Below are 15,049 nucleotides of genomic sequence, written 5' to 3'. Positions count from 1 at the left end.
CTTTCATAAACATATGTTGTTTTCTCAAAACAAGTATTAATTCAAAACATGCTTATTTTATATGAGTGAAACATCCCAGGATAAACTTCTTGGTGTGTGCCATGCAATCATCCCGAGCTCTTTCCTCCGCTACCGGAAGTACCTGAAACCAAAACTGAAAACTGTAAGCAAGAAGCTTAGTGAGTTCCAAATACTACAACATACCATACATATAACCACATACTAGGCCCCCGCCCACTGCATCGGGACTTGCTCGGAATCGGACTCGCTCCGGCATCAGGCCCCACCTGGCATCGAGCCTCGCTTGATATACAAATCTGTCTCTCTTAGGACCCGCCTGTTTTCGGGCCTCGCCCACTATACACATACAAACATATAACATACTAGTTCAAAAAGAAAACATACTATACTGGACTCCTGTACTAAGACCTCAGCTAACTTGGGCCCCGCCCCTGGTATGCAACTGATAAGCTGTGGAACTCTGTCCACACTCCTGCTGTTAGTGAGATACAGGTCCCCGCCCACACTCACCTCCCTACCTGGCACATACAAATATCACAAAGACAACAAGAATAATCTAACATGCACATATAAATCTTCCTCAGGCTTGACCCGGCATCGGACCCTAGTCCGGAACATACTACCATATAAACATATGTTGAGAGAAAAACTTGAGTCACACTTGAACAAACTTTAGAACAAGTGATAATGCGGAATAACGTTTAACTCAAATGATCATTAAAGCTCAATAATAATAACAAATTAGAGTTAGAAGGTTAGATGTGGAAATATAAGGTAATATAAAAGAAAACAAGTATTATATCAAGTATACACTTAAGTTGATTCTTAACACGGAATGCAATCAGACCAAGTTAGTAAGTGAGTTCAAACTTAGTGATTAAGTCTAGAAAGACTTGCTCCGAAGAGAGATTTCATAAAGTTAGGAATATATTTAAGTGATAAATAAGAAGATAAGAAGATGAGTAATAAGATTCAAGATGCGTAAGAGAAGTATATTCATTGAGAAGAAGAGAACTCTATTTATAGAGTCTCAAAGATTACATACAGTCTAATCTGTTAAGAGTTGCCACGCAGGGCACACTAGATAAAAGAAAGTACTTATAGAAAAAAAGATATTAGACTAAGACTAAGAGATGATGACTTCGGATGCTGATCTTGATTGCGGTGTGGAGATTGACTGCAGTTGCTGAAAGCTGCTTCGGATCTCTTTTAAGTTTAAGAGGGTCACTTTTAAGTTTCAACAATTTCCCCCTAAGTGACCTCTACAACTTTTCTATCAAGTGTTGAGTTTAAGGAGCTTGTTAGGGTATAAATGTTGTAATAAGTCGAAGTGTTAGTTTTGTTGTTACGAAGGATCTCTAGTCTTCGTAAGTAGAGTCTTCGGATGTAATGTTATATTTACTAAGGCATTTTATTGAATAGTCTTAATGTCTAGTCCTTAGTATTTTGTTATGCTTTTGTACGCCTATAAATAGGAGACTGTACTGAGTGAGAACTTAACTTTTCACATACTCTTTACAGAGAATTCCTTTGTACTATGTAAAATCAAAAGCATAATATGAGCTGAAAAAATATTATATTTACTCTCGTGTTCATCATGTTTCTTCTTTCTTAATTCTTATCTGAATTGATCTTTAAACTCAATTACAATTCTCATCAATTGGTATCAGAGTAGGAATCCTTTCTGTGATATGATTTTCACTCGATCAAAAAGGTTTTTGAATCTATTGTTTGATTCAAAAAGTTTCCGTCCTTTTTGAATTTGAAAATTTCATCTAGATCTCAATCTAGGATTTGATTCTGCAAAAGTATTTGTTAATCGAGTGTTCGTTGTGTAATTCTAAATTGAATTATACAATTTGATTTTCAAAATTCTCAAAAGTTTAGTATCATCTTGAAGTTTTTGTCCGTACAACAATGGCGTCATTCAATCTGAATTCGATGACATCATTTTCTCATTCGCTTGGATCATCCACAAAAATTCCAATGCTTGTTCCAAAATATTATGATCAATGGGCAGATCGTATGGAAGATTACTTGAACAGATTGGATGAAGAATTATGGAAATGCATCTCAGGAGAAATCAATCAACCTGTACAAGTTCAGCCAATCGACATGTCTTCAAGCAGTTCAGAAGTTGATAATCAAACAGATCGTTTAAAACATCTGGAGAAGAAATGCATGAGGGAATTAAGAGGTGCGTTTCCTCCTGTTGTGTACAATTATGTCAGAACATGCAAAACAGCTAAAGAAATCTAGAACAATCTCAAAGACAAATTTCAAGGGAGTGAAAAGACGAAGATCACATATGTGAAACAATGCCTGGTGGGACTAAAACATTTCAGACAAAAAGAAAATGAGTCTATTGAAGCATACTATGATAGGTTCAACGAGTTAATCTATCGTTGTAATCGTTATAGTATAATTAGATCATCAATGGAGTACAATTTGATATTTGTAATGGGACTTTGAAAGGAGTGGAGAAGTGTGAGCATGATGGTGAAAAATCAACAGAGTTTTGATACTTCGAATTTGAATGACTTGTACAATCAATTGAAATCTCATGAAAATGAAGTTAATGAAATAGCTGAAGAAGCTATAGCAAGTCTTGGTGGCCCTTTGGCTCTAGTTTCGAAGGTTTCAGAAAGAGAAAGTGAAAAATTGAAGTCTGATGAAGAATAAGGTTTTTTGATAAATTCTGATGATGAGGCTGTTACTTTTTACTCAAACAATAGAGTAAAGAAATTTTTTAAGAAACCTTTTAATCCAAAGAAGTCATCAGATTCGAAGGGTAGTTTTGAGAACAAAAACAAACTGGATGAAAAGAGGAAAGAAATGAAGACAGATTCGAAGAATGAGATGGAGCAAATGAAGATGAATTTGAAAGGTGATACAGGGATAAACTGTCATTACTGCTTTGGAGCAAATCATTTGGCAGTTGATTACTTGTTGAGGAAGAAGGAGGAAAAGAAAAATAAAACAAAGGATGAAGCTTACTACACTGAGAAACTGGAGGAAGTAAAGAAGAAAGCAAAGAATTTGTCATTGGTGGCTCATGGAGAAACTGAATCAGATGGCACATATCAAATATGGTCTTCGGGTTCAGATGATGAAGAAATGAAAAATCCAACTCATGGAGCTATGTATGCAAAGGTGGAAGAGGATTCAGATGATGAACAGACTGACGAAGTGTGTGGGAAATGCTTCGTTTCGAAGTCTACTGACAAGTCGCCCATGACTACCAAGGTACGTAACATTCTTGAATCTTTTAACATTCCAATTTTTGCATATAATTCTGAGTTAGTATCTTTTGATGAAACTGTTACTTACTTTGATTCAATCGTTGTGTCTGCTAGCAATGAAGCGAAAAAATTAAGTGATCAATTACTAGAGACAAGAAAAATGTTGGATTCAAAAGTCACTAGAATTGATTACTTAGAATTACAAGTTTCAAACATTATTGAGGATAGGGAAAAATTAGCAAAAGAAATAAACTTGTTGTTAGCACAAAGAAATATTTTCTGGAATTCAGCAAAAAGATTGTATGGAAAATTAACTGAGTTACATCATTCGTGTGAGATAAGTAAGGAACAACATAGAAAATTACTACCATTTTTAGCTTATGATAGAGCTAAGGTTGATAGTATTTCATATGATTGCGAAAAAGAAATTTCTGATTTCAACAAAGTCCCAGATGATAGGTTTAGATATGGAATTGTCGAAGATTATCTTGATGCTGATGATTTAGTAAAAATTGTAAATGACACTTTAACTAAATCAGAACAACTTCGAATTTTGAAAAAGACTGAGAATTCTACATCTAATAGTGAAACTAATATTGCTTATATTGAAGATAATTCTGATAATATTAGTGAAATTAGTGATTTAGAAGATGTAGATTATTCACAGTTGTCTGTCATAAATGTTGCAAATTCATTTAAAGGGAAAGAAAAATGTGACGATTTATTAATGAAAATTGAAACTGATAAACCCTCAACTTCGAAAGTTTGTGATATGGAGTTTGTGGAAATACATGAGAGTCAAACTGATGATAGTGACAATGAGGAAGAAAATTCATATACAAAGTCAAGTCAAAGGTCGAAAGAAATTGAAATTCCTTGAGTGGTTGTTGATCAAGTTTATTTGGATACACAAGAATTTGAGAAGATTCTTAGTGAAAAAGGTGCTCATTTTCTTGAATCGAATACTGTTGTTTATCCAATCTTCAAATGCACTGATGATATTGTGTTCCCAAATCAAGTCTTCGTAACAACAGGTAATGTTGAAAATATAAAACCTGAATTCAAAAAGATGGTTGAGGAAGACAATATGCAAACATCAAATGAAGGATTCTTTTCAAATCAAAGTACAGTTGAAAATAATCTTACAAAGAATACATATAAATTTCAACATCATAAACCAAAAAGAGTATGGATTGAAAAGTCAAAAGTTGAAAAGAAGGAAGTTGTCCCAACTGCAAATGTGGTTACAAAGCAAGAAGGTGTTAAAACTGATGATAAAACAATTAACAAAGCAATAAAATTAAATTCAAAATAATTTAAAGCTCAAGTTGAAAATTTTTCAAAGGACAATAATATTTCGAAACGTCAAGCGAGAAAAACAATTTTTTGGCAAACTGTTGAGTCATCAAAATCGACATCAACAAAATTTTTCAAAAAGAAGAAAAGTTTTTAAAGAAAAATCAAAGTCTCAAATTTTTGAAAAGAAAAGTGCTTCGTCTTCAAATAAAAATTCAAAAGTTTCAAATGAAATAAAATCTACAATACCAAGAAATTTTTTTTAGAAAAAGGTTGGAAATCAAACTTCAAAGTTTCAAAACAAGACATCTTATCATGAATCATATCTTTCAAAACCAAAAGTTGATTATGTTCCAAATTCAGCAAAATGTTATAATCCTTTGAAGAAACAAGCTGACAAAGTATCATATGCAAAGGGAATAACAACAAAGAGAAATATTGATCATTGGTTGGAAGGAAAAGGAAAGATATACCAATCAAGTAAGTTTTCGAAAGAACAGATACACGAGGCGTATAATAAATATGCTAATCCTTCAACGAATGGTAGTTCATCATCCAAAGAGTCAAATATATCAGTTAAAGTTTGGCAGCTGGTCACAAGAGCAAAAAGTGAAAAATCACAAACTCAAGATGCAAAGGGTGAAATTAGTGAAAATTTGAAAATAATAAAAACTCATATATCTGACCCTTCGAATGAAAATGTTAGATTTATTGACAGTTTCAAAACCAAAGTATATGATTGGGTTAATGGTTGTACTTTACAATTGAATCATAAACCTAATATGAATGGACCCAAGAAAACTTGGGTACCTAAATTTTTCCAATGATTGCAGGTACTTTGTGACGAGCAATATGATAACAAGTGGTACATTGATAGCGGTTGCTCACGTCACATGACTGGGAAGAAGGAAAACTTGCGTGATTTTCGAAGCCTAGAAAATGGAGGAGTCGTTAAGTTTGGTAATAATCACAAATGCAAAGTCAAGGGTTATGGGAAGATAACAAATGGAAATTTCACTATCAACAGAGTTGCATTTGTTGAAGGCTTACAACACAACTTGATAAGTGTTTCACAACTTGTTGTGGGCACTGGCAATCAAGTTCTTTTTAATGAAGAAGGAAGTGTCATTTCGAATGTCCAGACTAAGGAAATTTTACTTAAATCAAAAAGAAAAGGTGATATGTTTACATTGGATATTGTTCCTATTGTAGGCAAACCTGTTGTGTGTCTACTTTCGAAGGCTGCTGCTGATGTTAGCTGGTTATGGCACAGGAGATTATCACATCTCAATTTTCGAAACATCAACAAACTTGTAGTACAAGATCTGGTAAGAGGTTTACCTATTCTTAAATATGATAATGACAGTTTGTGTGCAGCTTGTGAGGTAGGAAAACAACACAAACAAGGTCATCCTATCACAATAGATTCGAAGATTGTTGAACCCCTCGAACTCTTGCATATTGATTTATGTGGTCCTTCAACAGTTGCTACTCTTAACAAGATAAGGTACATTTTGGTAATAGCAGATGATTTTTCATGATTCACGTGGGTTTATTTTCTCAGGTTAAAATCCGAAGTTCCACAAATGATGATTGATTTTATCAAAAAGATGGAAGTTTCATTGAAGAAGACAGTTCGAAAAATTAAAAGTGATCATGGAACTGAATTCAAAAATCATGTCTTCGATACATTTCTAGTGGAAAAAGGAATTTCGCATAATTTTTCATCTCCTTATACACCACAACAAAATGGTGTAGTTGAGAGAAGAAATCGATCATTATGTGAAGCTGCAAGAACAATGTTCGTTTTTTCGAATTTACCTCAATATCTTTGGGCTGAAGCAGTTTCAACCGCATGTTTTACTCAAAATCGATCATTCATTCATAGACGGTTTAATGTTACTCCTTATGAAATCATCAATAATCGAAAACCTAATGTCAAATTTTTCCATGTTTTTGGATGCAAGTGTTTCATAATGAATCTTAAGGATAATCTCTCGAAGTTTCAAACAAAAGCAGATGAAGGAATTTTCTTGGGATATTCACACAATTCAGTTGCTTATAGAGTGTTAAATAAGCGAACTCGCAAAGTGGAAGAAACTTTTAATTTGACATTTGATGATCATTACGTTAAAAAGACTAATCATGAATTTGTTAATTATCCTATTTTACAAAATTCTTCAAATATAAATGATTCAATTGAAATGGATGATGTTGATTATGATTCGATTTTTGGTATTTCAGATCAAGCAATTGATGCAGAAAGAAATGCAACTGATAATCAAACATCAGAAAATTCGAAGTATAACAATGATTCAACTTCGAATTTGAATCTAAACTCAAATGAACAAGCTGATAATCCAGTGGAGGGGTAGCACTTGGATTCAAATACTTTTTGTTGAGGGGGAGCGTCATAGTGAAAGAGATAACATGTCAACAAATGTTAATGTCGAAGAGGAACAAATTCTTCCAGAAGAACCGATCAATGAACCAGAGCAAAATATCGAAATAGAGTCAATCATCGAGGGGGAGCCCATACTAGAGAATGATACAATTCTTGAAGAAAAACATTTTGATGATGCTGATGATTCAATTTCCATAAATGGATCAGAAACAGATGTTATGTTCGAAGATGCACTTTTGGATTTTGATATTAATTATCCACCATTGGATAAATGGACAAGAAATCATCCAAAAGATCAAATTCTTGGTGATCCACAAGCAGGAATAATGACAAGAGCGCAACTTCATGCACGAAATAAGGTACTGAACAATCATCAAGAGTTCTGCATGTTTAATGTTTTTATTTCCAAATCCGAACCAAAGACAATTAAGTTTGCAATGGAACACTCTGATTCGGTTGTTGCTATGCAAGCTGAATTATCTGAATTCGAAAGAAATAAGGTTTGGAGATTAATTCCAAAACCTAATGATGTATCAGTTGTTGGACTAAAATGGATTTATAAAAACAAAACTGACAAAGATGGAAACATTATTCGAAATAAGGCTAGACTTGTTGTTAAAGGATATTCTCAACAAGAAGGAATTGATTACGAAGAAACATTTGCCCCTGTCGCAAGACTCGAGGTTGTTCATATTTTTCTGGCTTTTGCAGCTCATAAAGATTTTGATGTCTATCAAATGGATGTCAAATGTGCATTTTTAAATGGATAACTCGAAGAAACAGTATATGTTGAACAACCTCCAGGTTTTATAAACTCAGAGCATCCTGATCATGTTTATATTTTAGATAAAGCTGTATATGGGTTAAAACAAGCACCAAGAGCATGGTATGCAACTCTAACAACATTTTGAAACAATCTAAATTTAAACAAGGCTCAGTTGATCCTACTTTATTTCGAAAGAAAATTGGAAATCATCTGATGCTTGTTCAAATTTATGTTGATGATATAATTTTTGGCTCAACTGATCCTGCTTTATCTAAAGAATTCGAAGATCTGATGAAAAGCAAATTTGAAATGAGTATGATGGGTAAAATTAATAACTTTTTGGGTTTGAATATTCGTCAAAACAGGGAAGGCATCTTTATTAATCAAGAGAAATATACGATGAATTTGTTGGAAAAGTTTGGCATGAAGAATAGCACAAGGTTACGAATACCAATAGCAACGGGCATAAAGCTAACTCCTTCGTTAGATAAATCTGTTGTTGATATTACTTTGTATCGGAGCACGATTGGGTCTTTATTATATTTAACTGCAAGTAGACCTGATATTATGTATTCTATTTGTAATTGTGCAAGGTATCAATGAAATCCACGTGAACCACATCTCACAGCAGTAAAGAATATTTTCCGATATTTGAAAGGCACTACTTCGTTAGGATTGTGGTATCCTTCGGAAACATGGTTCTTTGTACAAGCTTATTCGGATGCAGATCTTGGAGGATGCAGTCTTGATCGTAAAAGAACAACTGGTGGGTGTCAATTTCTAGATGGAAAGCTGGTCAGCTGGCAATCGAAGAAGCAAACATGTGTGTCAATATCAATCGCTGAAGCTGAATATGTTGCTGCAGCTGCGTGTACATCACAAATAATATGGATTCAAAGTCAATTAAGAGATTATGCAATTAATATCAAAAAGATTCATTTATATTGTGATTCACAGAGTGCAATAAGAATTTGTCATAATCCTGTGCAGCATACAAAGACCAAACACATTGCTCTTCGATATCATTTCATCAAAGATCATGTTGAAGAAGGCAATGTTGAAGTTCATTTTATAAAAACAACGGAACAATTAGCAGATATTTTTACAAAGGCTTTGGATGAAAAATCGTTTCTTCGGATCTTAGATGGATTGGGAATGATAGATGGAAATTCTCTTCAAACTGATAAAAGCGAAGAGTGATGGGTCTGAATCATTTGGCGTACGGATGAACAGGATGATTCAGTGTTCAGAGGTTACTGTTCATGGTCAACGCTTCGAACGCTTCGCATTCGGAAGTTTTGAAATAGATAATCAGAGGTTACTGTTCAAGTCAACAGTTTGAATGCTTCGTATTTGTACACGTTTCAACTAAGGGTAGATTTTTAGTTTGTTAATTTTTTTTATGAAAAACTTGAAAAATCAAAAATATTTTCTTTTAATGAAAAATTAAAAATCCAAAAAGATTTTGGTTTAGTTTGTCTTTATTTTTTTTGAAAAATTACAAAAATACCAAAAATATTTTTCATTTTTTTAGTTTTAATATGTGTATTGTGAGTTTTGTCAAGTTTCAAATACGAAGGATTCATGCGTTTGGATTTGAAGGTAAGGTATGATCTCTATACATTTTGGATTAGTTAGGATGTCCCTAGAAGCATGCTGCAGCATGTTGTCTCAAGCCTCGTATGATTCTATGTATGAAAAATGAAAGCCTTGATGAAATTATCTCATGAAAATTTCTTCCCAACAAGGCTTGTATTTGTATAAATCAACAAGAGCTACCTTACTCTTCTCAAATGAGTTAAGAGTTTTCTGTTTTGTCCATTATAACAGAGGCACCCTTCGATTCTTATCCAATCTTTTTAAACCAAACAATTCTTACATTCCAAATATTCGAAGAAATTTGTCCTTGAGGTTTTTGATCAAACCAATCAAAACTTAGACAAATTACAAATATGTGTTTATGATCTAATATCATGAGTCCGTGATAGAAGTGAAACCCAAAATATCATACACCTTAAGGAATTGACGGGGAACCATGTTCCAGATCTTACGAAGCTTTTGCTTAAGTACCTTTACACTCCAAATCTTATTCATTTCTTTTGAGTGATCTTAATCAAACATTCGAAAACTACGATGTTTGTTCCTAACAAGATCCAGCATAAATGTTTTTATGAATATGATTTCCGTGTGAGTATATTTTCAAAATACTAGTTACTTTGAATATCATTCGCAACCAAGTTGTCAATGACTACATTGGTCATACAACTAATTTTGTTTACAATTCCTCACCTTATTTTAAGGTTGATATGTAACAAAATTTTCCAAGCCAACCATGTGTCCAATGAAAGAAACCCTTCGAAATTCTCTACAAGTTATCGATTGTAATTCACGGGAAACCAAACAAGCTGTTAATTATCTCTCTTGATAATTTTCGAAGATATCTTTGCCTGGGAGAAAATTGTTTTTGTGTCACAAAGAAATTCTTGACATCACAAGTTTTCAAAAGTTTTTTTTATTTTGTTTCTCATCTAATTTCTTTTGGAACACAGCACACACGAAATCCTTGAGGTTTGAGTAACACCAACTTAAACTGACGATTTCGAAATTCTAGCAAATGACTTCGCTTTTTAAACCCCAAAGTGAAAGAGCCTGACCTCAATTCCGAAGGCATCCGACGGTTACAATTCTTTTGGGGAATACCAAACAGTCCTATCTCTTAATGACGCATGGTGTATGATAAGCGTGTAAGGCGTGTTGACAATTACGATTGTTACTTTTTGATGAGTACATTCCGGATTTCAAGGTGCCATGTCAGCAAGCATATATTGTATCCCGCTTCAAATTCAAAATTCTAGGGTTACATATAAAAGGGCAAATCAAGACTCAAGAACATTATATGCGATCCAACTCTCAGAAACACAAAATTCTCTGTGCAATTCATCTTCTTCATAAGTTCTTTTCTCAAAATCATCTTTAATGGTGACTACTTCATCACCAACAACAGACGAGATCATCAGTGTTCCGATTCTGAAAATCCAGGGTTCCAACTATCAAGTCGAATCGGATTTGTCAAAATATCTGGAAGAACTACACATGCTTGTGGTTGCTTTATAGAATTATGTTCTGTCTAAAGCAATGTTTGACTCTTTTGCTGCACCAATGTCCTGGATGTCAAAAGCAGGTTCTACGGCATCATACAACAAGGAGACAGGATGTGTTGAATTCACAACGGTCACAGATACAAGAATTAGGGTCTCAAAAAGGTTGTTTTGCAAGATTTTGGGAATTTCGAATTCTGGCCCGTATGATGAACTTACTTCTTCGCAAGTGGTGTATATGTTCAATGAGATGGGTCACCAACCTCCATTGACACGTATTAGTGACTTCAAGAAGTCGGGGTTACCAACAATTTGGAACTTTTTGTTTGGTATCTTTCTTAGATGTCTTACTGGAAGAACTGTGGGGTTGGATAAAGGAAGGATGGAGGTCTATGCAATGGTAGCTGGGCTATACTACGATTTACAAGTTGATTACTCAGAGCAGTTATGGACAGAGTTCACAAAAAGTATTTTGAAGACCCGTGCTAAGCAGGGGATTTCGTGTGCAAGATATTGGAGTCTGATAGTCCAATATGTCTATCAGAAGGAGAAGATCGAAGTTCCTGATTACGAAGAGAAAGCTGTTTTCCACATGTACGGGAGTCCGAAGGAGGTACATGATGATCCGTCTATCTTTACCACAGTTGCTCGCATTCCGGATGCAATGCTAAAGAAGGTGGATCCCATGAATAATGTGTTGGTGTCATACTTACAATCTATTGACACAACCGTTGTGACTGGAATATTACAACAAGAAGAGAAGAAGAAGTCGAAGAAGTCAAACAAGACAGAGGGTGACTCTTCGGAAAAAGGGGTGAAAGCAGAACAAAAGAATCAGGAGCTAATCGTTACATCTCAAACTGTCGAAGAGGTGTCTCCTATGTTAACCTCAGTGGCTGATACACCTGTTATTGAAGCCTCTCCATCTAAAGAAACGATTACTACGAAGACGGGGGTTTTTCGAAGAATAAAAATCAAGTGAAAATCTCAGTTGGTGAAGAAAACTCAGGTTACTCATCAAGGGCTTACCGTTCGAGAAATTCCAGCTCCGGTATCTCCATCTTCTAAAAAGCGAAGGGCTGAAGATATGGCAAAATTTTTGAAGAAAACCCAACGAATCGAAGAAGTGGATCAAGATCCTGAGACTCCCGAAGATGACATTCCAAAAGAAGTAGAAATCCTTCAGTCTACTGAGATTTCGAAGCCTGCTGACATAAAGATCCTTGAACCAACGTCTTTACCACAGGTTACTTCAACAACTGATTCTCCAACATTCCAATCTATAATGGATCAACCTTTAACCACCATATTCTCTACACAATCAACCGAACCACCAAATCCATCATCACCTGTTGCTGAAACAATGGCTATTGATGAGGAAACAGACAACGAAGGGTTTGGAGGAACATTCGAAGCTCTTTTGTTTAATAAAGCTGAAGAAGATTTTCCTGACCAGATGCTGATGACGATGAAGCAGTTCAAGATATTGAATTCTATCTTGCAATCTCAAGCAGATGTGGGAAGTGCTGGAATTAATATCATGGAAGTCGATTCTGTTATGAAGGAAATGGAAAGCAGAGTGATTTCGAAGGCTTCAGGGTTAATACGTGATTCTGAAAGCCGCATTCTTAAGAAGATTGATCAGACTGATAGTTCTACAGAGAATAGAATCAATTCTCTGAGATCTGATTTTCTGAAGGAGGTGAAGGATTTAAAGACGGTTACGAAGGAGCGTCATGTGCTCTTCGTACAGGAAGTTAAGAAGTTTCGAGAAGACGTTAATATGCAGATTCGTGAACTTCGTGAAGAAATGACGAAGGAAGTTCAGCATATTCAACAGGGGTATGAATCAGCACATCAGAAGATCGATATCATTTGTGATGCGGTTGTTCAGTGTGTTAAGATGTTCGAACAAATAAATCCACATATGATCTCTCTTTCAACCGCAGACGAACAACATTTTGGAGAATTGATGAAGCTGCTGAATGAACTTAAAGAAATTTCTTCGAAATCATCTTCTCCGATTATCTCTCAAGAATTTCTTTCTCAGAAATTCATTCATTTCGAAGCCATCTTACAAAAACACCTTGCTCCATTACTCAGAATTTCAAGCCTTTTGCCGAACGTATCAGATGCCCCACCTGCTATCACAGGGGTGCAAGGGGGAGAAAAGGTTGTTCAAGCAAAGGCTGGGGAACATGAGAAGAAAACTGAAGATTCGAAGGTGGTAGGAAAGGTTTATCCTTCGAAAGTTGTTGTTAAACCTGTTGGGTTTTGAGCATTCTAACACTCCTAAGTGTACATGCAACCCTAAATACCTTGGATCTATGTTTTCTCTGTTATACATGCATATAAGAACTTCCAAGGTATTATCCTAATCTAGCATACAAAACAATGACTATAGCAAGATAGAATACATACCTCTTTGATGTAGAAAGTCTTCATGAAGCTTGAGTGCCAAGTGCCCTAAGTGTGACACCTCAAATGGTTCACACAACACCAAATACCCTTGGAATAACTTGAGAGAATTCTACACTCATGAAATCGGCTAGCCCCTTTTACTTCACACACTAGTGGCCGATTTTGGTCAAGAATAAGATGCTTATATAGTTAGGGTTACACCATGTAAACCTTAATTGACATGGCCTTTCATTTCCATGATCCATGGGTACAAATACACCATGGAGCATCCATGTACCATCCTATGGGTTTTAGCCCAACTTGATTATCCATGGAGCATTAGCCCACTATACAAGTATGGATGATTTACAATATCAACCCATATATTTAATTAGTCTTCTTTTGATCACTTAATTAATCCTAGATTAATTCTTGATCAATACTAATTAACTAATCTTATTATTCTTATTATTAATATACTAGAACTTATAATATATTAATAACCTTAAGTGTCTTATTTCTCTCATTAATGTCTATCCAAGTGCATGATGCCATGCAACCCAAATGGACCATGCCGGGTCGGGTCAAGTCTTACCAATTATAGTTATGAACTTAGACATTAATCCAACAGTCTCCCACTTGGATAAGTCTAAAACTAATATTGCGTATGACTTCAGGAACCAACTGGCAATCGTAGCTCTCAAAAGCTTCTGTCGAACTCTGACCTTGTCGATGAACTCTGACCTTTGTCAATGACTTGTCCATTAGATAAGGGATCATATATTCCTCCATTCTAGATATCATATGGACGGAGACATGGATTATAATCATTCTCTCTGTCCATTTGTTGTTTCCCGATTTCTAATTTATGACGACTGACTAATTGAACAAATCAAATCAGTCCTGGCCCGGCCGAGCACTTCCATTTGTCATCATCACATCATCGAGGGGCCCACAGATATCGCTTTTATCCCGAAGGTAAAAGGAATGGATAAACTTCGACTCATATGGCTTGTTCTACTACTTGTTGAAGCATACACAAAGGCACGTTTTATAGCACCGAGTTACCAAATGCATTTTTGTGCAATCAATGTACAACCAACTCATAGTAACAACTCATATCTCTAGGTTTGAAGAATATAAGATATTATCGTCTCATGATCACTCGTGATAAAATCCATGAAGTGATTCCAATGAGCGCGGGTTGAATCCAATACTCAGAACTTATGAGCACTCATGAGTGTTGTAGCCCTTTGTCCAACACCTTAGACCTCTACAAGCGAACCCATGATAGTCTTAATTCATATCTACTTCCAACATATGACCGACTGTGGATAGTTTGAATAACTTAGTCATTCCGGAAGAATAACCTAGTTTATTCGGGAAGTCAAAACATGCAAAGTGAGACACAATAATAATTTAATCCAATATGGTATCAAACCCTATGAACATAAATAAAACACCTTTTATTTATCACCATATGATTACACATTATTCATTGTATACCGTTTCAGCTATAAACTTTATTCTTGAATTTAAAACAATAGTTGTCCCATGCTCCAAGCATGTACACTATGTTTTCTAAACACTAGTCATGCCATACACCAAGTATGCATACTATGTTTGTCTATGATCTTTACTTTGTGAACTAGATCAATTGAACATAACTTCAATGATTCTCTTTTCACACTCCCAAATCCTAACCACAAATGCAAGAATTCCAAATTTTTGCCATTTATTGAAATCTGTTAGACTCTAAACTTATATGCATTGTTCCTCTTGTAATGATTATGCACAAAGTCAGAAAGACTTGACAACAATC

This window comes from Lactuca sativa, chromosome 3 (genome assembly GCF_002870075.4).
Source record: "Lactuca sativa cultivar Salinas chromosome 3, Lsat_Salinas_v11, whole genome shotgun sequence".
In the NCBI taxonomy this organism is placed as follows: Eukaryota; Viridiplantae; Streptophyta; class Magnoliopsida; order Asterales; family Asteraceae; genus Lactuca; species Lactuca sativa.
This window is presented reverse-complemented; position numbering follows the sequence as displayed.